Source organism: Rhinoderma darwinii, unplaced genomic scaffold (genome assembly GCF_050947455.1).
Source record: "Rhinoderma darwinii isolate aRhiDar2 unplaced genomic scaffold, aRhiDar2.hap1 Scaffold_788, whole genome shotgun sequence".
In the NCBI taxonomy this organism is placed as follows: Eukaryota; Metazoa; Chordata; class Amphibia; order Anura; family Rhinodermatidae; genus Rhinoderma; species Rhinoderma darwinii.
The window spans coordinates 48601-65059 of record NW_027464352.1 but is presented as its reverse complement, the minus strand read 5'-3'; the positions used below and the strand labels follow the sequence as shown (position 1 = coordinate 65059).

Genomic DNA, 16459 nt, shown 5'->3' with positions numbered 1-16459 from the left:
CCTTCTCTCGTCAGAACGCAGAAGTTACATAGCTTAAGTCCTCGCTAGTACCAGTGTGGGAGACTGTCTGGTAATCCGTTGTGCGGTTGACTTTTTATTATGTTGTTTAGATTTTGTTTCACAATAGATTAAATAGGACTATGGATTAAGGCTTTTAATGTCAACGGCCATTCTAAGCTGAATGTGCCTGCTCTCGTCAGATCGCAGAAGTTACACAGCTTAAGGCCTCGCTAGTACCAGTGTCGGAGACTGTCTGGGAATCCGTGGTGCGGTTGAGTTTTTATTATGTCGTTTAGATTTTGTTTCACAATCGATTAAAAAGGACTATGGATTAAAGCCTTTAATCTCAATGGCCATTCTAAGCTGAATGTGCCTGCTCTCGTTAGAACGCAGAAGTTACATAGCTTAAGGCCTCGCTAGTACCAGTGTGGGAGACTGTCTGGGAATCCGTGGTGCGGTTGACTTTTTATTATGTTGTTTAGATTTTGTTTCACAATAGATTAAATAGGACTATGGATTAAGGCTTTTAATGTCAATGGCCATTCTAAGCTGAATGTGCCTGCTCTCGTCAGATCGCAGAAGTTACACAGCTTAATGCCTCGCTAGTACCAGTGTGGGAGACTGTCTGGGAATCCGTGGTGCGGTTGACTTTTTATCATTTCGTTTAGATTTTGTTTCACAATAGATTAAATAGGACTATGGATTAAAACATTTAACGTCAATGGCCATTCTAAGCTGAATGTGCCTGCTCTCGTCAGATCGCAGAAGTTACACAGCTTAAGGCCTCGCTTGTACCAGTGTGGGAGACTGTCTAGGAATCCGCGGTGCGGTTGAATTTTTATTATGTCGTTTAGATTTTGTTTCACAATCGATTAAAAAGGACTATGGATTAAAGCATTTAATGTCAATGGCCATTCTAAGCTGAATGTCCCTGCTCTCGTCAGATCGCAGAAGTTACATAGCTTAAGGCCTCGCTAGTACCAGTGTGGGAGACTCTCTGGGAATCCGTGGTGCGGTTGATTTTTTATTATGTTGTTTAGATTTTGTTTCACAATAGATTAAATAGGACTATGGATTAAGGCTTTTAATGTCAATGGCCATTCTAAGCTGAATGTGCCTGCTCTCGTCAGATCGCAGAAGTTACACAGCTTAAGGCCTCGCTAGTACCAGTGTGGGAGACTGTCTGGGAATCCGTGGTGCGGTTGACTTTTTATTATGTCGTTTAGATTTTGTTTCACAATCGATTAAAAAGGACTATGGATTAAAGCATTTAATGTCAATGGCCATTCTAAGCTGAATGTGCATGCTCTCGTTAGATCGCAGAAGTTAAACAGCTTAATGCCTCGCTAGTACCAGTGTGGGAGACTGTCTGGGAATCCGTGGTGCGGTTGACTTTTTATTATTTCGTTTAGATTTTGTTTCACAATAGATTAAATAGGACTATGGATTAAAACATTTAACGTCAATGGCCATTCTAAGCTGAATGTGCCTGTTCTCGTCAGATCGCAGAAGTTACACAGCTTAAGGCCTCGCTAGTACCAGTGTGGGAGACTGTCTAGGAATCCGTGGTGCGGTTGAATTTTTATTATGTCGTTTAGATTTTGTTTCACAATCGATTAAAAAGGACTATGGATTAAAGCATTTAATGTCAATGGCCATTCTAAGCTGAATGTCCCTGCTCTCGTCAGATCGCAGAAGTTACACAGCTTAAGGCCTCGCTAGTACCAGTGTGGGAGACTCTCTGGGAATCCGTGGTGCGGTTGATTTTTTATTATGTTGTTTAGATTTTGTTTCACAATAGATTAAATAGGACTATGGATTAAGGCTTTTAATGTCAATGGCCATTCTAAGCTGAATGTGCCTGCTCTCGTCAGATCGCAGAAGTTACACAGCTTAAGGCCTCGCTAGTACCAGTGTGGGAGACTGTCTGGGAATCCGTGGTGCGGTTGGCTTTTTATTATGTCGTTTAGATTTTGTTTCACAATCGATTAAAAAGGACTATGGATTAAAGCATTTAATGTCAATGGCCATTCTAAGCTGAATGTGCCTGCTCTCGTTAGATCGCAGAAGTTACACAGCTTAAGGCCTCGCTAGTACCAGTGTGGGAGACTGTCTGGGAATCCGTGGTGCAGTTGACTTTTTATTATGTCGTTTAGATTTTGTTTCACAATCGATTAAAAAGGACTATGGATTAAAGCATTTCATGTCAATGGCCATTCTAAGCTGAATGTGCCTGCTCTCGTCAGATCGCAGAAGTTACACAGCTTAAGGCCTCGCTAGTACCAGTGTGGGAGACTGTCTGGGAATCCGTGGTGCGGTTGACTTTTTATTATGTCGTTTAGATTTTGTTTCACAATAGATTAAATAGGACTATGGATCAAAGCATTTAACGTCAATGGCCATTCTAAGCTGAATGTGCCTGCTCTCGTCAGAACGCAGAAGTTACACAGCTTAAGGCCTCGCTAGTACCAGTGTGGGAGACTGTCTGGGAATCCGTGGTGCGGTTGAATTTTTATTATGTCGTTTAGATTTTGTTTCACAATCGATTAAAAAGGACTATGGATTAAAGCATTTAATGTCAATGGCCATTCTAAACTGAATGTCCCTGCTCTCGTCAGATCGCAGAAGTTACACAGCTTAAGGCCTCGCTAGTACCAATGTGGGAGACTGTCTGGGAATCCGTGGTGCGGTTGACTTTTTATTATGTTGTTTAGATTTTGTTTCACAATAGATTAAATAGGACTATGGATTAAGGCTTTTACTGTCAATGGCCATTCTAAGCTGAATGTGCCTGCTCTCGTCAGATCGCAGAAGTTACACAGCTTAAGGCCTCGCTAGTACCAGTGTGGGAGACTGTCTGGGAATCCGTGGTGCGGTTGACTTTTTATTATGTCGTTTAGATTTTGTTTCACAATCGATTAAAAAGGACTATGGATTAAAGCATTTAATGTTAATGGCCATTCTAAGCTGAATGTGCCTGCTCTCGTTAGATCGCAGAAGTTACACAGCTTAACGCCTCCTTAGTACCAGTGTGGGAGACTGTCTGGGAATCCGTGGTGCGGTTGACTTTTGATTATGTCGTTTAGATTTTGTTTCACAATAGATTAAATAGGACTATGGATTAAATCATTTAACGTCAATGGCCATTCTAAGCTGAATGTGCCTTCTCTCGTCAGATCGCAGAAGTTACCCAGCTTAAGGCCTCGCTAGTACCAGTGTGGGAGACTGTCTCGGAATCCATTGTGCGGTTGAATTTTTATTATGTCGTTTAGATTTTGTTTCGCAATCGATTAAAAAGGACTATGGATTAAAGCATTTAATGTCAATGGCCATTCTAAGCTGAATGTGCCTGCTCTTGTCAGATCGCAGAAGTTACACAGCTTAATGCCTCGCTAGTACTAGTGTGGGAGACTGTCTGGGAATCTGTGGTGTGGTTTACTTTTTATTATGTCGTTTAGATTTTGTTTCACAATCGATTAAAAAGGACTATGGATTAAAGCATTTAATGTCAATGGCCATTCTAAGCTGAATGTGCCTGCTCTCGTCAGATCGCAGAAGTTACCCAGCTTAAGGCCTCGCTAGTACCAGTGTGGGAGACTGTCTCGGAATCCGTTGTGCGGTTGAATTTTTATTATGTCGTTTAGATTTTGTTTCACAATCGATTATAAAGGACTATGGATTAAAGCATTTAATGTCAATGGCCATTCTAAGCTGAATGTCCCTGCTCTCGTCAGATCGCAGAAGTTACATAGCTTAAGGCCTCGCTAGTACCAGTGTGGGAGACTGTCTGGGAATCCGTGGTGCGGTTGACTTTTTATTATGTCGTTTAGATTTTGTTTCACAATAGATTAAATAGGACTATGGATTAAACCATTTAACGTCAATGGCCATTCTAAGCTGAATGTGCCTGCTCTCGTCCGAACGCAGAAGTTACACAGCTTAAGGCCTAGCTAGTACCAGTGTGGGAGACTGTCTGGGAATCTGTGGTGCGGTTGAGTTTTTATTATGTCGTTTAGATTTTGTTTCACAATCGATTAAAAAGGACTATGGATTAAAGCCTTTAAAGTCAATGGCCATTCTAAGCTGAATGTCCCTGCTCTCGTCATATCGCAGAAGTTACACAGGTTAAGGCCTCGCTGGTACCAGTGTGGGAGACTGTCTGGGAATCCGTGGTGCGGTTGACTTTTTATTATGTTGTTTAGATTTTGTTTCACAATAGATTAAATAGGACTATGGATTAAGGCTTTTAATGTCAATGGCCATTCTAAGCTGAATGTGCCTACTCTCGTCAGATCGCAGAAGTTACACAGCTTAAGGCCTCGCTAGTACCAGTGTGGGAGACTGTCTGGGAATCCGTGGTGCGGTTGACTTTTTATTATGTCGTTTAGATTTTGTTTCACAATCGATTAAAAAGGACTATGGATTAAAGCATTTAATGTCAATGGCCATTCTAAGATGAATGTGCCTGCTCTCGTTAGATCGCAGAAGTTACACAGCTTAAAGCCTCGCTAGTACCAGTGTGGGAGACTGTCTGGGAATCCGTGGTGCGGTTGACTTTTTATTATGTCGTTTAGATTTTGTTTCACAATCGATTAAAAAGGACTATGGATTAAAGCATTTAATGTCAATGGCCATTCTAAGCTGAATGTGCCTGCTCTCGTCAGATCGCAGAAGTTACCCAGCTTAAGGCCTCGCTAGTACCAGTGTGGGAGACTGTCTCGGAATCCGTTGTGCGGTTGAATTTTTATTATGTCGTTTAGATTTTGTTTCGCCATCGATTAAAAAGGACTATAGATTAAAGCATTTAAATTCAATGGCCATTCTAAGCTGAATGTCCCTGCTCTCGTCAGATCGCATAAGTTACACAGCTTAAGGCCTCGCTAGTACCAGTGTGGGAGACTGTCTGGGAATCCGTGGTGCTGTTGACTTTTTATTATGTCGTTTAGATTTTGTTTCACAATCGATTAAAAAGGACTATGGATTAAAGCATTTAATGTCAATGGCCATTCTAAGCTGAATGTGCCTGCTCTCCTCAGATCGCAGAAGTTACACAGCTTAAGGCCTCGCTAGTACCAGTGTGGGAGACTGTCTGGGAATCCGTGGTGCGGTTGACTTTTTATTATGTCGTTTAGATTTTGTTTCACAATCGATTAAAAAGGACTATGGATTAAAACATTTAACGTCAATGGCCATTCTAAGCTGAATGTGCCTGCTCTCGTCAGATCGCAGAAGTTACATAGCTTAAGTCCTCGCTAGTACCAGTGTGGGAGACTGTCTGGGAATCCGTGGTGCGGTTGACTTTTTATTATGTTGTTTAGATTTTGTTTCACAATAGATTAAATAGGACTATGGATTAAGGCTTTTAATGTCAATGGCCATTCTAAGCTGAATGTGCCTGCTCTCGTCAAATCGCAGAAGTTACACAGCTTAAGGCCTCGCTAGTACCAGTGTGGGAGACTGTCTGGGAATCCGTGGTGCGGTTGACTTTTTATTATGTCGTTTAGATTTTGTTTCACAATCGATTAAAAAGGACTATGGATTAAAGCATTTAAAGTCAATGGCCATTCTAAGCTGAATGTGCCTGCTCTCGTTAGATCGCAGAATTTACACAGCTTAACGCCTCGCTAGTACCAGTGTGGGAGACTGTCTGGGAATCCGTGGTGCAGTTGACTTTTTATTATGTCGTTTAGATTTTGTTTCACAATAGATTAAATAGGACTATGGATTAAACCATTTAACGTCAATGGCCATTCTAAGCTGAATGTGCCTGCTCTCGTCCGAACGCAGAAGTTACACAGCTTAAGGCCTAGCTAGTACCAGTGTGGGAGACTGTCTGGGAATCCGTGGTGCGGTTGACTTTTTATTATGTTGTTTAGATTTTGTTTCACAATAGATTAAATAGGACTATGGATTAAGGCTTTTAATGTCAATGGCCATTCTAAGCTGAATGTGCCTACTCTCGTCAGATCGCAGAAGTTACACAGCTTAAGGCCTCGCTAGTACCAGTGTGGGAGACTGTCTGGGAATCCGTGGTGCGGTTGACTTTTTATTATGTCGTTTAGATTTTGTTTCACAATCGATTAAAAAGGACTATGGATTAAAGCATTTAATGTCAATGGCCATTCTAAGATGAATGTGCCTGCTCTCGTTATATCGCAGAAGTTACACAGCTTAACACCTCGCTAGTACCAGTGTGGGTGACTGTCTGGGAATCCGTGGTGCGGTTGACTTTTTATTAAGTCGTTTAGATTTTGTTTCACAATAGATTAAATAGGACTATGGATTAAAGCATTTAACGTCAATGGCCATTCTAAGCTGAATGTGCCTGCTCTCGTCAGATCGCAGAAGTTACACAGCTTAAGGCCTCGCTAGTACCAGTGTGGGAGACTGTCTGGGAATCCGTGGAGCGGTTAAATTTTTATTATGTTGTTTAGATTTTGTTTCACAATCGATTAAAAAGGACTATGGATTAAAGCATTTAATGTCAATGGCCATTCTAAGCTGAATGTCCCTGCTCTCGTCAGATCGCAGAAGTTACACAGCTTAAAACCTCGCTAGTACCAGTGTGGGAGACTGTCTGGGAATCCGTGGTGCGGTTGACTTTTTATTATGTCGTTTAGATTTTGTTTCACAATCGATTAAAAAGGACTATGGATTAAAGCATTTAATGTCAATGGCCATTCTAAGCTTAATGTGCCTGCTCTCGTCAGATCGCAGAAGTTACACAGCTTAAGGCCTCGCTAGTACCAGTGTGGGAGACTGTCTGGGAATGCGTGGTGCGGTTTAATTTTTATTATGTCGTTTAGATTTTGTTTCACAATCGATTAAAAAGGACTATGGATTAAAGCATTTAATGTCAATGGCCATTCTAAGCTGAATGTGCCTGCTCTCGTCAGATCGCAGAAATTACACAGCTTAAGGCCTCGCTAGTACCAGTGTGGGAGACTGTCTGGGAATCCGTGGTGCGGTTGACTTATTATTATGTCGTTTAGATTTTGTTTCACAATAGATTAAATAGGACTATGGATTAAAGCATTTAACGTCAATGGCCATTCTAAGCTGAATGTGCCTGCTCTCGTCAGAACGCAGAAGTTACACAGCTTAAGGCCTCGCTAGTACCAGTGTGGGAGACTGTCTGGGGATCCGTAGTGCGGTTGACTTTTTATTATGTCGTTTAGATTTTGTTTCACAATCGATTAAAAAGGACTATGGATTAAAGCATTTAATGTCAAGGCCATTCTAAGCTGAATGTGCCTGCTCTCGTCAGATCGCAGAAGTTATACAGCTTAATGCATCGCTAGTACTAGTGTGGGAGACTGTCTGGGAATCCGTGGTGCTGTTGACTTTTTATTATGTTGTTTAGATTTTGTTTCACAATCGATTAAAAAGGACTATGGATTAAAGCATTTAATGTCAATGGCCATTCTAAGCTGAATGTGCCTGCTCTCGTTAGATCGCAGAAGTTACACAGCTTAACGCCTCGCTAGTACCAGTGTGGGAGACTGTCTGGGAATCCGTGGTGCGGTTGACTTTTTATTATGTCGTTTAGATTTTGTTTCACAATAGATTAAATAGGACTATGGATTAAAGCATTTAACGTCAATGGCCATTCTAAGCTGAATGTGCCTTCTCTCGTCAGATCTCAGAAGTTGCACAGCTTAAGGCCTCGCTAGTACCAGTGTGGGAGACTGTCTGGGGATCCGTGGTGCGGTTGACTTTTTATTATGTTGTTTAGATTTTGTTTCACAATAGATTAAATAGGACTATGGATTAAAGCATTTAATGTCAATGGCCATTCTAAGCTGAATGTGCATGCTCTCGTTAGATCGCAGAAGTTAAACAGCTTAACGCCTCGCTAGTACCAGTGTGGGAGACTGTCTGGGAATCCGTGGTGCGGTTGACTTTTTATTATTTCGTTTAGATTTTGTTTCACAATAGATTAAATAGGACTATGGATTAAAACATTTAACGTCAATGGCCATTCTAAGCTGAATGTGCCTGCTCTCGTCAGACCGCAGAAGTTACACAGCTTAAGGCCTCGCTAGTACCAGTGTGGGAGACTGTCTGGGAATCCGTGGTGCGGTTGACTTTTTATTATGTTGTTTAGATTTTGTTTCACAATAGATTAAATAGGACTATGGATTAAGGCTTTTACTGTCAATGGCCATTCTAAGCTGAATGTGCCTGCTCTCGTCAGATCGCAGAAGTTACACAGCTTAAGGCCTCGCTAGTACCAGTGTGGGAGACTGTCTGGGAATCCGTGGTGCTGTTGACTTTTTATTATGTCGTTTAGATTTTGTTTCACAATCGATTAAAAAGGACTATGGATTAAAGCATTTAATGTCAATGGCCATTCTAAGCTGAATGTACCTGCTCTCGTCAGATCGCAGAAGTTACACAGCTTAAGGCCTCGCTAGTACCAGTGTTGGAGACTGTCTGGGAATCCGTGGTGCGGTTGACTTTTTATTATTTCGTTTAGATTTTGTTTCACAATCGATTAAAAAGGACTATGGATTAAAGCATTTAATGTCAATGGCCATTCTAAGCTGAATGTCCCTGCTCTCGTCAGATCGCAGAAGTTACACAGCTTAAGGCCTCGCTAGTACCAGTGTGGGAGACTGTCTGGGAATCCGTGGTGTGGTTGACTTTTTATTATGTCGTTTAGATTTTGTTTCACAATCGATTAAAAGGGACTATGGATTAAAGCATTTAATGGCAATGGCCATTCTAAGCTGAATGTCCCTGCTCTCGTCAGATCGCAGAAGTTACACAGCTTAAGGCCTCGCTAGTACCAGTGTGGGAGACTGTCTGGGAATCCGTGGTGCGGTTGACGTTTTATTATGTCGTTTAGATTTTGTTTCACAATCGATTAAAAAGTACTATGGATTAAAGCATTTAATGTCAATGGCCATTCTAAGCTGAATGTGCATGCTCTCGTTAGATCGCAGAAGTTAAACAGCTTATCGCCTCGCTAGTACCAGTGTGGGAGACTGTCTGGGAATCCGTGGTGCGGTTGACTTTTTATTATTTCGTTTAGATTTTGTTTCACAATAGATTAAATAGGACTATGGATTAAAACATTTAACGTCAATGGCCATTCTAAGCTGAATGTGCCTGTTCTCGTCAGATCGCAGAAGTTACACAGCTTAAGGCCTCGCTAGTACCAGTGTGGGAGACTGTCTGGGAATCCGTGGTGCGGTTGACTTTTTATTATGTCGTTTAGATTTTGTTTCACAATAGATTAAATAGGACTATGGATTAAATCATTTAACGTCAATGGCCATTCTAAGCTGAATGTGCCTGCTCTCGTCAGATCGCAGAAGTTACCCAGCTTAAGGCCTCGCTAGTACCAGTGTGGGAGACTGTCTCGGAATCCGTTGTGCGGTTGAATTTTTATTATGTCGTTTAGATTTTGTTTCACAATCGATTAAAAAGGACCATGGATTAAAGCATTTAATGTCAATGGCCATTCTAAGCTGAATGTCCCTGCTCTCGTCAGATTGCAGAAGTTACACAGCTTAAGGCCTCGCTAGTACCAGTGTGGGAGACTGTCTGGGAATCTGTGGTGCTGTTGACTTTTTATTATGTCGTTTAGATTTTGTTTCACAATCGATTAAAAAGGACTATGGATTAAAGCATTTAATGTCAATGGCCATTCAAAGCTGAATGTGCCTGCTCTCGTCAGATCGCAGAAGTTACACAGCTTAAGGCCTCGCTAGTACCAGTGTGGGAGACTGTCTGGGAATCCGTGGTGCGGTTGACTTTTTATTATGTCGTTTAGATTTTGTTTCACAATCGATTAAAAAGGACTATGGATTAAAGCATTTAAAGTCAATGGCCATTCTAAGCTGAATGTGCCTGCTCTCGTTAGATCGCAGAAGTTACACAGCTTAACGCCTCGCTAGTACCAGTGTGGGAAACTGTCTGGGAATCCGTGGTGCGGTTGACTTTTTATTATGTCGTTTAGATTTTGTTTCACAATAGATTAAATATTACTATGGATTAAAGCATTTAACGTCAATGGCCATTCTAAGCTGAATGTGCCTGCTCTCGTCCGAACGCAGAAGTTACACAGCTTAAGGCCTCGCTAGTACCAGTGTGGGAGACTGTCTGGGAATCTGTGGTGCGGTTGAGTTTTTATTATGTCGTTTAGATTTTGTTTCACAATAGATTAAATATTACTATGGATTAAAGCATTTAACGTCAATGGCCATTCTAAGCTGAATGTGCCTGCTCTCGTCCGAACGCAGAAGTTACACAGCTTAAGGCCTCGCTAGTACCAGTGTGGGAGACTGTCTGGGAATCTGTGGTGCGGTTGAGTTTTAATTATGTCGTTTAGATTTTGTTTCACAATCGATTAAAAAGGACTATGGATTAAAGCATTTAATGTCAATGGCCATTCTAAGCTGAATGTCCCTGCTCTCGTCAGATCGCAGAAGTTACACAGCTTAAGGCCTCGCTGGTACCAGTGTGGGAGACTGTCTGGGAATGCGTGGTGCGGTTGACTTTTTATTATGTTGTTTAGATTTTGTTTCACAATAGATTAAATAGGACTATGGATTAAGGCTTTTAACGTCAATGGCCATTCTAAGCTGAATGTGCCTGCTCTCGTTAGATCGCAGAAGTTACACAGCTTAACGCCTCGCTAGTACCAGTGTGGGTGACTGTCTGGGAATCCGTGGTGCGGTTGACTTTTTATTATGTCGTTTAGATTTTGTTTCACAATCGATTAAAAAGGACTATGGATTAAAGCATTTAATGTCAATGGCCATTCTAAGCTGAATGTCCCTGCTCTCGTCAGATCGCAGAAGTTACACAGCTTAAGGCCTCGCTAGTACCAGTGTGGGAGACTGTCTGGGAATCCGTGGTGCGGTTGACTTTTTATTATGTCGTTTAGATTTTGTTTCACAATCGATTAAAAAGGACTATGGATTAAAGCATTTAATGTCAATGGCCATTCTAAGCTGAATGTGCCTGCTCTCGTCAGATCGCAGAAGTTACACAGCTTAAGGCCTCGCTAGTACCAGTGTGGGAGACTGTCTGGGAATCCGTGGTGCGGTTGACTTTTTATTATGTCGTTTAGATTTTGTTTCACAATCGATTAAAAAGGACTATGGATTAAATCATTTAATGTCAATGGCCATTCTAAGCTGAATGTGCCTGCTCTCGTTAGATCGCAGAAGTTACACAGCTTAACGCCTCGCTAGTACCAGTGTGGGTGACTGTCTGGGAATCCGTGGTGCGGTTGACTTTTTATTATGTCGTTTAGATTTTGTTTCACAATAGATTAAATAGGACTATGGATTAAAGCATTTAACGTCAATGGCCATTCTAAGCTGAATGTGCCTGCTCTAGTCAGATCGCAGAAGTTACACAGCTTAAGGCCTCGCTAGTACCAGTGTGGGAGACTGTCTGGGAATCCGTGGGGCAGTTGTATTTTTATTATGTCGTTTAGATTTTGTTTCACAATCGATTAAAAAGGACTATGGATTAAAGGATTTAATGTCAATGGCTATTCTAAGCTGAATGTGCCTGCTCTCGTCAGAACGCAGAAGTTACATAGCTTAAGGCCTCGCTAGTACTAGTGTGGGAGACTGTCTGGGAATCCGTGGTGCGGTTAACTTTTTATTATGTCGTTTAGATTTTGTTTCACAATCGATTAAAAAGGACTATGGATTAAAGCATTTAATGTCAATGGCCATTCTAAGCTGAATGTCCCTGCTCTCGTCAGATCGCAGAAGTTACACAGCTTAAGGCCTCGCTAGTACCAGTGTGGGAGACTGTCTGGGAATCCGTGGTGCGGTTGACTTTTTATTATGTCGTTTAGATTTTGTTTCACAATCGATTAAAAAGGACTATGGATTAAAGCATTTAATGTCAATGGCCATTCTAAGCTGAATGTCCCTGCTCTCGTCAGATCGCAGAAGTTACACAGCTTAAGGCCTCGCTAGTACCAGTGTGGGAGACTGTCTGGGAATCCGTGGTGCGGTTGACTTTTTATTATGTCGTTTAGATTTTGTTTCACAATCGATTAAAAAGGACTATGGATTAAAGCATTTAATGTCAATGGCCATTCTAAGCTGAATGTCCCTGCTCTCGTCAGATCGCAGAAGTTACACAGCTTAAGGCCTCGCTAGTACCAGTGTGGGAGACTGTCTGGGAATCCGTGGTGCGGTTGACTTTTTATTATGTCGTTTAGATTTTGTTTCACAATAGATTAAATAGGACTATGGATTAAGGCTTTTACTGTCAATGGCCATTCTAAGCTGAATGTGCCTGCTCTCGTCAGATCGCAGAAGTTACACAGCTTAAGGCCTCGCTAGTACCAGTGTGGGAGACTGTCTGGGAATCCGTGGTGCGGTTGACTTTTTATTATGTAGTTTAGATTTTGTTTCACAATAGATTAAATAGGACTATGGATTAAATAATTTAACGTCAATGGCCATTCTAAGCTGAATGTGCCTGCTCTCGTCAGATCGCAGAAGTTACCCAGCTTAAGGCCTCGCTAGTACCAGTGTGGGAGACTGTCTGGGAATCCGTGGTGCGGTTGACTTTTTATTATGTTGTTTAGATTTTGTTTCACAATAGATTAAATAGGACTATGGATTAAGGCTTTTACTGTCAATGGCCATTCTAAGCTGAATGTGCCTGCTCTCGTCAGATCGCAGAAGTTACACAGCTTAAGGCCTCGCTAGTACCAGTGTGGGAGACTGTCTGGGAATCCGTGGTGCTGTTGACTTTTTATTATGTCGTTTAGATTTTGTTTCACAATCGATTAAAAAGGACTATGGATTAAAGCATTTAATGTCAATGGCCATTCTAAGCTGAATGTACCTGCTCTCATCAGATCGCAGAAGTTACACAGCTTAAGGCCTCGCTAGTACCAGTGTTGGAGACTGTCTGGGAATCCGTGGTGCGGTTGACTTTTTATTATTTCGTTTAGATTTTGTTTCACAATCGATTAAAAAGGACTATGGATTAAAGCATTTAATGTCAATGGCCATTCTAAGCTGAATGTCCCTGCTCTCGTCAGATCGCAGAAGTTACACAGCTTAAGGCCTCGCTAGTACCAGTGTGGGAGACTGTCTGGGAATCCGTGGTGTGGTTGACTTTTTATTATGTCGTTTAGATTTTGTTTCACAATCGATTAAAAGGGACTATGGATTAAAGCATTTAATGGCAATGGCCATTCTAAGCTGAATGTCCCTGCTCTCGTCAGATCGCAGAAGTTACACAGCTTAAGGCCTCGCTAGTACCAGTGTGGGAGACTGTCTGGGAATCCGTGGTGCGGTTGACGTTTTATTATGTCGTTTAGATTTTGTTTCACAATCGATTAAAAAGTACTATGGATTAAAGCATTTAATGTCAATGGCCATTCTAAGCTGAATGTGCATGCTCTCGTTAGATCGCAGAAGTTAAACAGCTTATCGCCTCGCTAGTACCAGTGTGGGAGACTGTCTGGGAATCCGTGGTGCGGTTGACTTTTTATTATTTCGTTTAGATTTTGTTTCACAATAGATTAAATAGGACTATGGATTAAAACATTTAACGTCAATGGCCATTCTAAGCTGAATGTGCCTGCTCTCGTCAGATCGCAGAAGTTACACAGCTTAAGGCCTCGCTAGTACCAGTGTGGGAGACTGTCTGGGAATCCGTGGTGCGGTTGACTTTTTATTATGTCGTTTAGATTTTGTTTCACAATAGATTAAATAGGACTATGGATTAAATCATTTAACGTCAATGGCCATTCTAAGCTGAATGTGCCTGCTCTCGTCAGATCGCAGAAGTTACCCAGCTTAAGGCCTCGCTAGTACCAGTGTGGGAGACTGTCTCGGAATCCGTTGTGCGGTTGAATTTTTATTATGTCGTTTAGATTTTGTTTCACAATCGATTAAAAAGGACCATGGATTAAAGCATTTAATGTCAATGGCCATTCTAAGCTGAATGTCCCTGCTCTCGTCAGATTGCAGAAGTTACACAGCTTAAGGCCTCGCTAGTACCAGTGTGGGAGACTGTCTGGGAATCTGTGGTGCTGTTGACTTTTTATGATGTCGTTTAGATTTTGTTTCACAATCGATTAAAAAGGACTATGGATTAAAGCATTTAATGTCAATGGCCATTCTAAGCTGAATGTGCCTGCTCTCGTCAGATCGCAGAAGTTACACAGCTTAAGGCCTCGCTAGTACCAGTGTGGGAGACTGTCTGGGAATCCGTGGTGCGGTTGACTTTTTATTATGTCGTTTAGATTTTGTTTCACAATCGATTAAAAAGGACTATGGATTAAAGCATTTAAAGTCAATGGCCATTCTAAGCTGAATGTGCCTGCTCTCGTTAGATCGCAGAAGTTACACAGCTTAACGCCTCGCTAGTACCAGTGTGGGAAACTGTCTGGGAATCCGTGGTGCGGTTGACTTTTTATTATGTCGTTTAGATTTTGTTTCACAATAGATTAAATATTACTATGGATTAAAGCATTTAACGTCAATGGCCATTCTAAGCTGAATGTGCCTGCTCTCGTCCGAACGCAGAAGTTACACAGCTTAAGGCCTCGCTAGTACCAGTGTGGGAGACTGTCTGGGAATCTGTGGTGCGGTTGAGTTTTTATTATGTCGTTTAGATTTTGTTTCACAATAGATTAAATATTACTATGGATTAAAGCATTTAACGTCAATGGCCATTCTAAGCTGAATGTGCCTGCTCTCGTCCGAACGCAGAAGTTACACAGCTTAAGGCCTCGCTAGTACCAGTGTGGGAGACTGTCTGGGAATCTGTGGTGCGGTTGAGTTTTTATTATGTCGTTTAGATTTTGTTTCACAATCGATTAAAAAGGACTATGGATTAAAGCATTTAATGTCAATGGCTATTCTAAGCTGAATGTCCCTGCTCTCGTCAGATCGCAGAAGTTACACAGCTTAAGGCCTCGCTGGTACCAGTGTGGGAGACTGTCTGGGAATGCGTGGTGCGGTTGACTTTTTATTATGTTGTTTAGATTTTGTTTCACAATAGATTAAATAGGACTATGGATTAAGGCTTTTAACGTCAATGGCCATTCTAAGCTGAATGTGCCTGCTCTCGTTAGATCGCAGAAGTTACACAGCTTAACGCCTCGCTAGTACCAGTGTGGGTGACTGTCTGGGAATCCGTGGTGCGGTTGACTTTTTATTATGTCGTTTAGATTTTGTTTCACAATCGATTAAAAAGGACTATGGATTAAAGCATTTAATGTCAATGGCCATTCTAAGCTGAATGTCCCTGCTCTCGTCAGATCGCAGAAGTTACACAGCTTAAGGCCTCGCTAGTACCAGTGTGGGAGACTGTCTGGGAATCCGTGGTGCGGTTCACTTTTTATTATGTCGTTTAGATTTTGTTTCACAATCGATTAAAAAGGACTATGGATTAAAGCATTTAATGTCAATGGCCATTCTAAGCTGAATGTGCCTGCTCTCGTCAGATCGCAGAAGTTACACAGCTTAAGGCCTCGCTAGTACCAGTGTGGGAGACTGTCTGGGAATCCGTGGTGCGGTTGACTTTTTATTATGTCGTTTAGATTTTGTTTCACAATCGATTAAAAAGGACTATGGATTAAATCATTTAATGTCAATGGCCATTCTAAGCTGAATGTGCCTGCTCTCGTTAGATCGCAGAAGTTACACAGCTTAACGCCTCGCTAGTACCAGTGTGGGTGACTGTCTGGGAATCCGTGGTGCGGTTGACTTTTTATTATGTCGTTTAGATTTTGTTTCACAATAGATTAAATAGGACTATGGATTAAAGCATTTAACGTCAATGGCCATTCTAAGCTGAATGTGCCTGCTCTCGTCAGATCGCAGAAGTTACACAGCTTAAGGCCTCGCTAGTACCAGTGTGGGAGACTGTCTGGGAATCCGTGGGGCAGTTGAATTTTTATTATGTCGTTTAGATTTTGTTTCACAATCGATTAAAAAGGACTATGGATTAAAGCATTTAATGTCAATGGCTATTCTAAGCTGAATGTGCCTGCTCTCGTCAGAACGCAGAAGTTACATAGCTTAAGGCCTCGCTAGTACCAGTGTGGGAGACTGTCTGGGAATCCGTGGTGCGGTTAACTTTTTATTATGTCGTTTAGATTTTGTTTCACAATCGATTAAAAAGGACTATGGATTAAAGCATTTAATGTCAATGGCCATTCTAAGCTGAATGTCCCTGCTCTCGTCAGATCGCAGAAGTTACACAGCTTAAGGCCTCGCTAGTACCAGTGTGGGAGACTGTCTGGGAATCCGTGGTGCGGTTGACTTTTTATTATGTCGTTTAGATTTTGTTTCACAATCGATTAAAAAGGACTATGGATTAAAGCATTTAATGTCAATGGCCATTCTAAGCTGAATGTCCCTGCTCTCGTCAGATCGCAGAAGTTACACAGCTTAAGGCCTCGCTAGTACCAGTGTGGGAGACTGTCTGGGAATCCGTGGTGCGGTTGACT

At 41.7% G+C, this 16459-nt stretch overlaps 76 pseudogenes; all 76 read left to right on the top strand.

The window, feature by feature from the left end:
* Nucleotides 1-159: 159 nt before the first annotated feature.
* LOC142731262 (5S ribosomal RNA) lies at nucleotides 160-278 on the top strand (annotated as a pseudogene).
* A 67-nt stretch (nucleotides 279-345) lies between these two features.
* LOC142731278 (5S ribosomal RNA) lies at nucleotides 346-464 on the top strand (annotated as a pseudogene).
* A 67-nt stretch (nucleotides 465-531) lies between these two features.
* Nucleotides 532-650, top strand: LOC142731234 (5S ribosomal RNA; annotated as a pseudogene).
* A 67-nt stretch (nucleotides 651-717) lies between these two features.
* On the top strand, nucleotides 718-836 carry LOC142731388 (5S ribosomal RNA; annotated as a pseudogene).
* A 67-nt stretch (nucleotides 837-903) lies between these two features.
* On the top strand, nucleotides 904-1022 carry LOC142731260 (5S ribosomal RNA; annotated as a pseudogene).
* A 67-nt stretch (nucleotides 1023-1089) lies between these two features.
* Nucleotides 1090-1208, top strand: LOC142731446 (5S ribosomal RNA; annotated as a pseudogene).
* Nucleotides 1209-1275: 67 nt separating this feature from the next.
* Nucleotides 1276-1394, top strand: LOC142731253 (5S ribosomal RNA; annotated as a pseudogene).
* Nucleotides 1395-1461: 67 nt separating this feature from the next.
* LOC142731335 (5S ribosomal RNA) lies at nucleotides 1462-1580 on the top strand (annotated as a pseudogene).
* A 67-nt stretch (nucleotides 1581-1647) lies between these two features.
* Nucleotides 1648-1766, top strand: LOC142731137 (5S ribosomal RNA; annotated as a pseudogene).
* A 67-nt stretch (nucleotides 1767-1833) lies between these two features.
* On the top strand, nucleotides 1834-1952 carry LOC142731044 (5S ribosomal RNA; annotated as a pseudogene).
* Nucleotides 1953-2019: 67 nt separating this feature from the next.
* On the top strand, nucleotides 2020-2138 carry LOC142731045 (5S ribosomal RNA; annotated as a pseudogene).
* Nucleotides 2139-2205: 67 nt separating this feature from the next.
* LOC142731444 (5S ribosomal RNA) lies at nucleotides 2206-2324 on the top strand (annotated as a pseudogene).
* A 67-nt stretch (nucleotides 2325-2391) lies between these two features.
* LOC142731112 (5S ribosomal RNA) lies at nucleotides 2392-2510 on the top strand (annotated as a pseudogene).
* A 67-nt stretch (nucleotides 2511-2577) lies between these two features.
* Nucleotides 2578-2696, top strand: LOC142731236 (5S ribosomal RNA; annotated as a pseudogene).
* Nucleotides 2697-2763: 67 nt separating this feature from the next.
* Nucleotides 2764-2882, top strand: LOC142731443 (5S ribosomal RNA; annotated as a pseudogene).
* Nucleotides 2883-3693: 811 nt separating this feature from the next.
* Nucleotides 3694-3812, top strand: LOC142731179 (5S ribosomal RNA; annotated as a pseudogene).
* A 67-nt stretch (nucleotides 3813-3879) lies between these two features.
* LOC142731295 (5S ribosomal RNA) lies at nucleotides 3880-3998 on the top strand (annotated as a pseudogene).
* Nucleotides 3999-4251: 253 nt separating this feature from the next.
* Nucleotides 4252-4370, top strand: LOC142731221 (5S ribosomal RNA; annotated as a pseudogene).
* A 67-nt stretch (nucleotides 4371-4437) lies between these two features.
* Nucleotides 4438-4556, top strand: LOC142731391 (5S ribosomal RNA; annotated as a pseudogene).
* A 253-nt stretch (nucleotides 4557-4809) lies between these two features.
* Nucleotides 4810-4928, top strand: LOC142731203 (5S ribosomal RNA; annotated as a pseudogene).
* Nucleotides 4929-4995: 67 nt separating this feature from the next.
* On the top strand, nucleotides 4996-5114 carry LOC142731109 (5S ribosomal RNA; annotated as a pseudogene).
* A 67-nt stretch (nucleotides 5115-5181) lies between these two features.
* Nucleotides 5182-5300, top strand: LOC142731294 (5S ribosomal RNA; annotated as a pseudogene).
* A 67-nt stretch (nucleotides 5301-5367) lies between these two features.
* Nucleotides 5368-5486, top strand: LOC142731219 (5S ribosomal RNA; annotated as a pseudogene).
* A 67-nt stretch (nucleotides 5487-5553) lies between these two features.
* LOC142731403 (5S ribosomal RNA) lies at nucleotides 5554-5672 on the top strand (annotated as a pseudogene).
* A 67-nt stretch (nucleotides 5673-5739) lies between these two features.
* LOC142731100 (5S ribosomal RNA) lies at nucleotides 5740-5858 on the top strand (annotated as a pseudogene).
* A 67-nt stretch (nucleotides 5859-5925) lies between these two features.
* On the top strand, nucleotides 5926-6044 carry LOC142731220 (5S ribosomal RNA; annotated as a pseudogene).
* Nucleotides 6045-6297: 253 nt separating this feature from the next.
* Nucleotides 6298-6416, top strand: LOC142731410 (5S ribosomal RNA; annotated as a pseudogene).
* Nucleotides 6417-6483: 67 nt separating this feature from the next.
* On the top strand, nucleotides 6484-6602 carry LOC142731359 (5S ribosomal RNA; annotated as a pseudogene).
* A 67-nt stretch (nucleotides 6603-6669) lies between these two features.
* On the top strand, nucleotides 6670-6788 carry LOC142731394 (5S ribosomal RNA; annotated as a pseudogene).
* A 67-nt stretch (nucleotides 6789-6855) lies between these two features.
* LOC142731166 (5S ribosomal RNA) lies at nucleotides 6856-6974 on the top strand (annotated as a pseudogene).
* Nucleotides 6975-7041: 67 nt separating this feature from the next.
* Nucleotides 7042-7160, top strand: LOC142731336 (5S ribosomal RNA; annotated as a pseudogene).
* A 252-nt stretch (nucleotides 7161-7412) lies between these two features.
* On the top strand, nucleotides 7413-7531 carry LOC142731324 (5S ribosomal RNA; annotated as a pseudogene).
* A 253-nt stretch (nucleotides 7532-7784) lies between these two features.
* Nucleotides 7785-7903, top strand: LOC142731300 (5S ribosomal RNA; annotated as a pseudogene).
* A 67-nt stretch (nucleotides 7904-7970) lies between these two features.
* LOC142731085 (5S ribosomal RNA) lies at nucleotides 7971-8089 on the top strand (annotated as a pseudogene).
* Nucleotides 8090-8156: 67 nt separating this feature from the next.
* On the top strand, nucleotides 8157-8275 carry LOC142731270 (5S ribosomal RNA; annotated as a pseudogene).
* A 67-nt stretch (nucleotides 8276-8342) lies between these two features.
* LOC142731034 (5S ribosomal RNA) lies at nucleotides 8343-8461 on the top strand (annotated as a pseudogene).
* Nucleotides 8462-8528: 67 nt separating this feature from the next.
* Nucleotides 8529-8647, top strand: LOC142731148 (5S ribosomal RNA; annotated as a pseudogene).
* A 67-nt stretch (nucleotides 8648-8714) lies between these two features.
* LOC142731257 (5S ribosomal RNA) lies at nucleotides 8715-8833 on the top strand (annotated as a pseudogene).
* A 67-nt stretch (nucleotides 8834-8900) lies between these two features.
* On the top strand, nucleotides 8901-9019 carry LOC142731408 (5S ribosomal RNA; annotated as a pseudogene).
* A 67-nt stretch (nucleotides 9020-9086) lies between these two features.
* On the top strand, nucleotides 9087-9205 carry LOC142731099 (5S ribosomal RNA; annotated as a pseudogene).
* A 253-nt stretch (nucleotides 9206-9458) lies between these two features.
* LOC142731117 (5S ribosomal RNA) lies at nucleotides 9459-9577 on the top strand (annotated as a pseudogene).
* A 67-nt stretch (nucleotides 9578-9644) lies between these two features.
* On the top strand, nucleotides 9645-9763 carry LOC142731192 (5S ribosomal RNA; annotated as a pseudogene).
* Nucleotides 9764-9830: 67 nt separating this feature from the next.
* Nucleotides 9831-9949, top strand: LOC142731380 (5S ribosomal RNA; annotated as a pseudogene).
* A 67-nt stretch (nucleotides 9950-10016) lies between these two features.
* LOC142731177 (5S ribosomal RNA) lies at nucleotides 10017-10135 on the top strand (annotated as a pseudogene).
* Nucleotides 10136-10202: 67 nt separating this feature from the next.
* Nucleotides 10203-10321, top strand: LOC142731176 (5S ribosomal RNA; annotated as a pseudogene).
* A 67-nt stretch (nucleotides 10322-10388) lies between these two features.
* On the top strand, nucleotides 10389-10507 carry LOC142731211 (5S ribosomal RNA; annotated as a pseudogene).
* A 67-nt stretch (nucleotides 10508-10574) lies between these two features.
* LOC142731292 (5S ribosomal RNA) lies at nucleotides 10575-10693 on the top strand (annotated as a pseudogene).
* Nucleotides 10694-10760: 67 nt separating this feature from the next.
* Nucleotides 10761-10879, top strand: LOC142731077 (5S ribosomal RNA; annotated as a pseudogene).
* Nucleotides 10880-10946: 67 nt separating this feature from the next.
* Nucleotides 10947-11065, top strand: LOC142731442 (5S ribosomal RNA; annotated as a pseudogene).
* A 67-nt stretch (nucleotides 11066-11132) lies between these two features.
* On the top strand, nucleotides 11133-11251 carry LOC142731291 (5S ribosomal RNA; annotated as a pseudogene).
* Nucleotides 11252-11504: 253 nt separating this feature from the next.
* On the top strand, nucleotides 11505-11623 carry LOC142731258 (5S ribosomal RNA; annotated as a pseudogene).
* A 67-nt stretch (nucleotides 11624-11690) lies between these two features.
* On the top strand, nucleotides 11691-11809 carry LOC142731076 (5S ribosomal RNA; annotated as a pseudogene).
* A 67-nt stretch (nucleotides 11810-11876) lies between these two features.
* Nucleotides 11877-11995, top strand: LOC142731073 (5S ribosomal RNA; annotated as a pseudogene).
* A 67-nt stretch (nucleotides 11996-12062) lies between these two features.
* Nucleotides 12063-12181, top strand: LOC142731072 (5S ribosomal RNA; annotated as a pseudogene).
* Nucleotides 12182-12248: 67 nt separating this feature from the next.
* Nucleotides 12249-12367, top strand: LOC142731441 (5S ribosomal RNA; annotated as a pseudogene).
* A 67-nt stretch (nucleotides 12368-12434) lies between these two features.
* Nucleotides 12435-12553, top strand: LOC142731096 (5S ribosomal RNA; annotated as a pseudogene).
* A 67-nt stretch (nucleotides 12554-12620) lies between these two features.
* On the top strand, nucleotides 12621-12739 carry LOC142731147 (5S ribosomal RNA; annotated as a pseudogene).
* Nucleotides 12740-12806: 67 nt separating this feature from the next.
* LOC142731140 (5S ribosomal RNA) lies at nucleotides 12807-12925 on the top strand (annotated as a pseudogene).
* Nucleotides 12926-12992: 67 nt separating this feature from the next.
* Nucleotides 12993-13111, top strand: LOC142731146 (5S ribosomal RNA; annotated as a pseudogene).
* A 67-nt stretch (nucleotides 13112-13178) lies between these two features.
* On the top strand, nucleotides 13179-13297 carry LOC142731256 (5S ribosomal RNA; annotated as a pseudogene).
* A 67-nt stretch (nucleotides 13298-13364) lies between these two features.
* On the top strand, nucleotides 13365-13483 carry LOC142731407 (5S ribosomal RNA; annotated as a pseudogene).
* A 67-nt stretch (nucleotides 13484-13550) lies between these two features.
* LOC142731440 (5S ribosomal RNA) lies at nucleotides 13551-13669 on the top strand (annotated as a pseudogene).
* Nucleotides 13670-13922: 253 nt separating this feature from the next.
* On the top strand, nucleotides 13923-14041 carry LOC142731115 (5S ribosomal RNA; annotated as a pseudogene).
* A 67-nt stretch (nucleotides 14042-14108) lies between these two features.
* Nucleotides 14109-14227, top strand: LOC142731438 (5S ribosomal RNA; annotated as a pseudogene).
* Nucleotides 14228-14294: 67 nt separating this feature from the next.
* On the top strand, nucleotides 14295-14413 carry LOC142731379 (5S ribosomal RNA; annotated as a pseudogene).
* A 67-nt stretch (nucleotides 14414-14480) lies between these two features.
* On the top strand, nucleotides 14481-14599 carry LOC142731175 (5S ribosomal RNA; annotated as a pseudogene).
* A 67-nt stretch (nucleotides 14600-14666) lies between these two features.
* LOC142731173 (5S ribosomal RNA) lies at nucleotides 14667-14785 on the top strand (annotated as a pseudogene).
* Nucleotides 14786-14852: 67 nt separating this feature from the next.
* LOC142731302 (5S ribosomal RNA) lies at nucleotides 14853-14971 on the top strand (annotated as a pseudogene).
* A 67-nt stretch (nucleotides 14972-15038) lies between these two features.
* LOC142731290 (5S ribosomal RNA) lies at nucleotides 15039-15157 on the top strand (annotated as a pseudogene).
* Nucleotides 15158-15224: 67 nt separating this feature from the next.
* On the top strand, nucleotides 15225-15343 carry LOC142731235 (5S ribosomal RNA; annotated as a pseudogene).
* A 67-nt stretch (nucleotides 15344-15410) lies between these two features.
* Nucleotides 15411-15529, top strand: LOC142731435 (5S ribosomal RNA; annotated as a pseudogene).
* A 67-nt stretch (nucleotides 15530-15596) lies between these two features.
* Nucleotides 15597-15715, top strand: LOC142731288 (5S ribosomal RNA; annotated as a pseudogene).
* A 67-nt stretch (nucleotides 15716-15782) lies between these two features.
* LOC142731305 (5S ribosomal RNA) lies at nucleotides 15783-15901 on the top strand (annotated as a pseudogene).
* A 67-nt stretch (nucleotides 15902-15968) lies between these two features.
* On the top strand, nucleotides 15969-16087 carry LOC142731303 (5S ribosomal RNA; annotated as a pseudogene).
* Nucleotides 16088-16154: 67 nt separating this feature from the next.
* LOC142731071 (5S ribosomal RNA) lies at nucleotides 16155-16273 on the top strand (annotated as a pseudogene).
* A 67-nt stretch (nucleotides 16274-16340) lies between these two features.
* Nucleotides 16341-16459, top strand: LOC142731070 (5S ribosomal RNA; annotated as a pseudogene).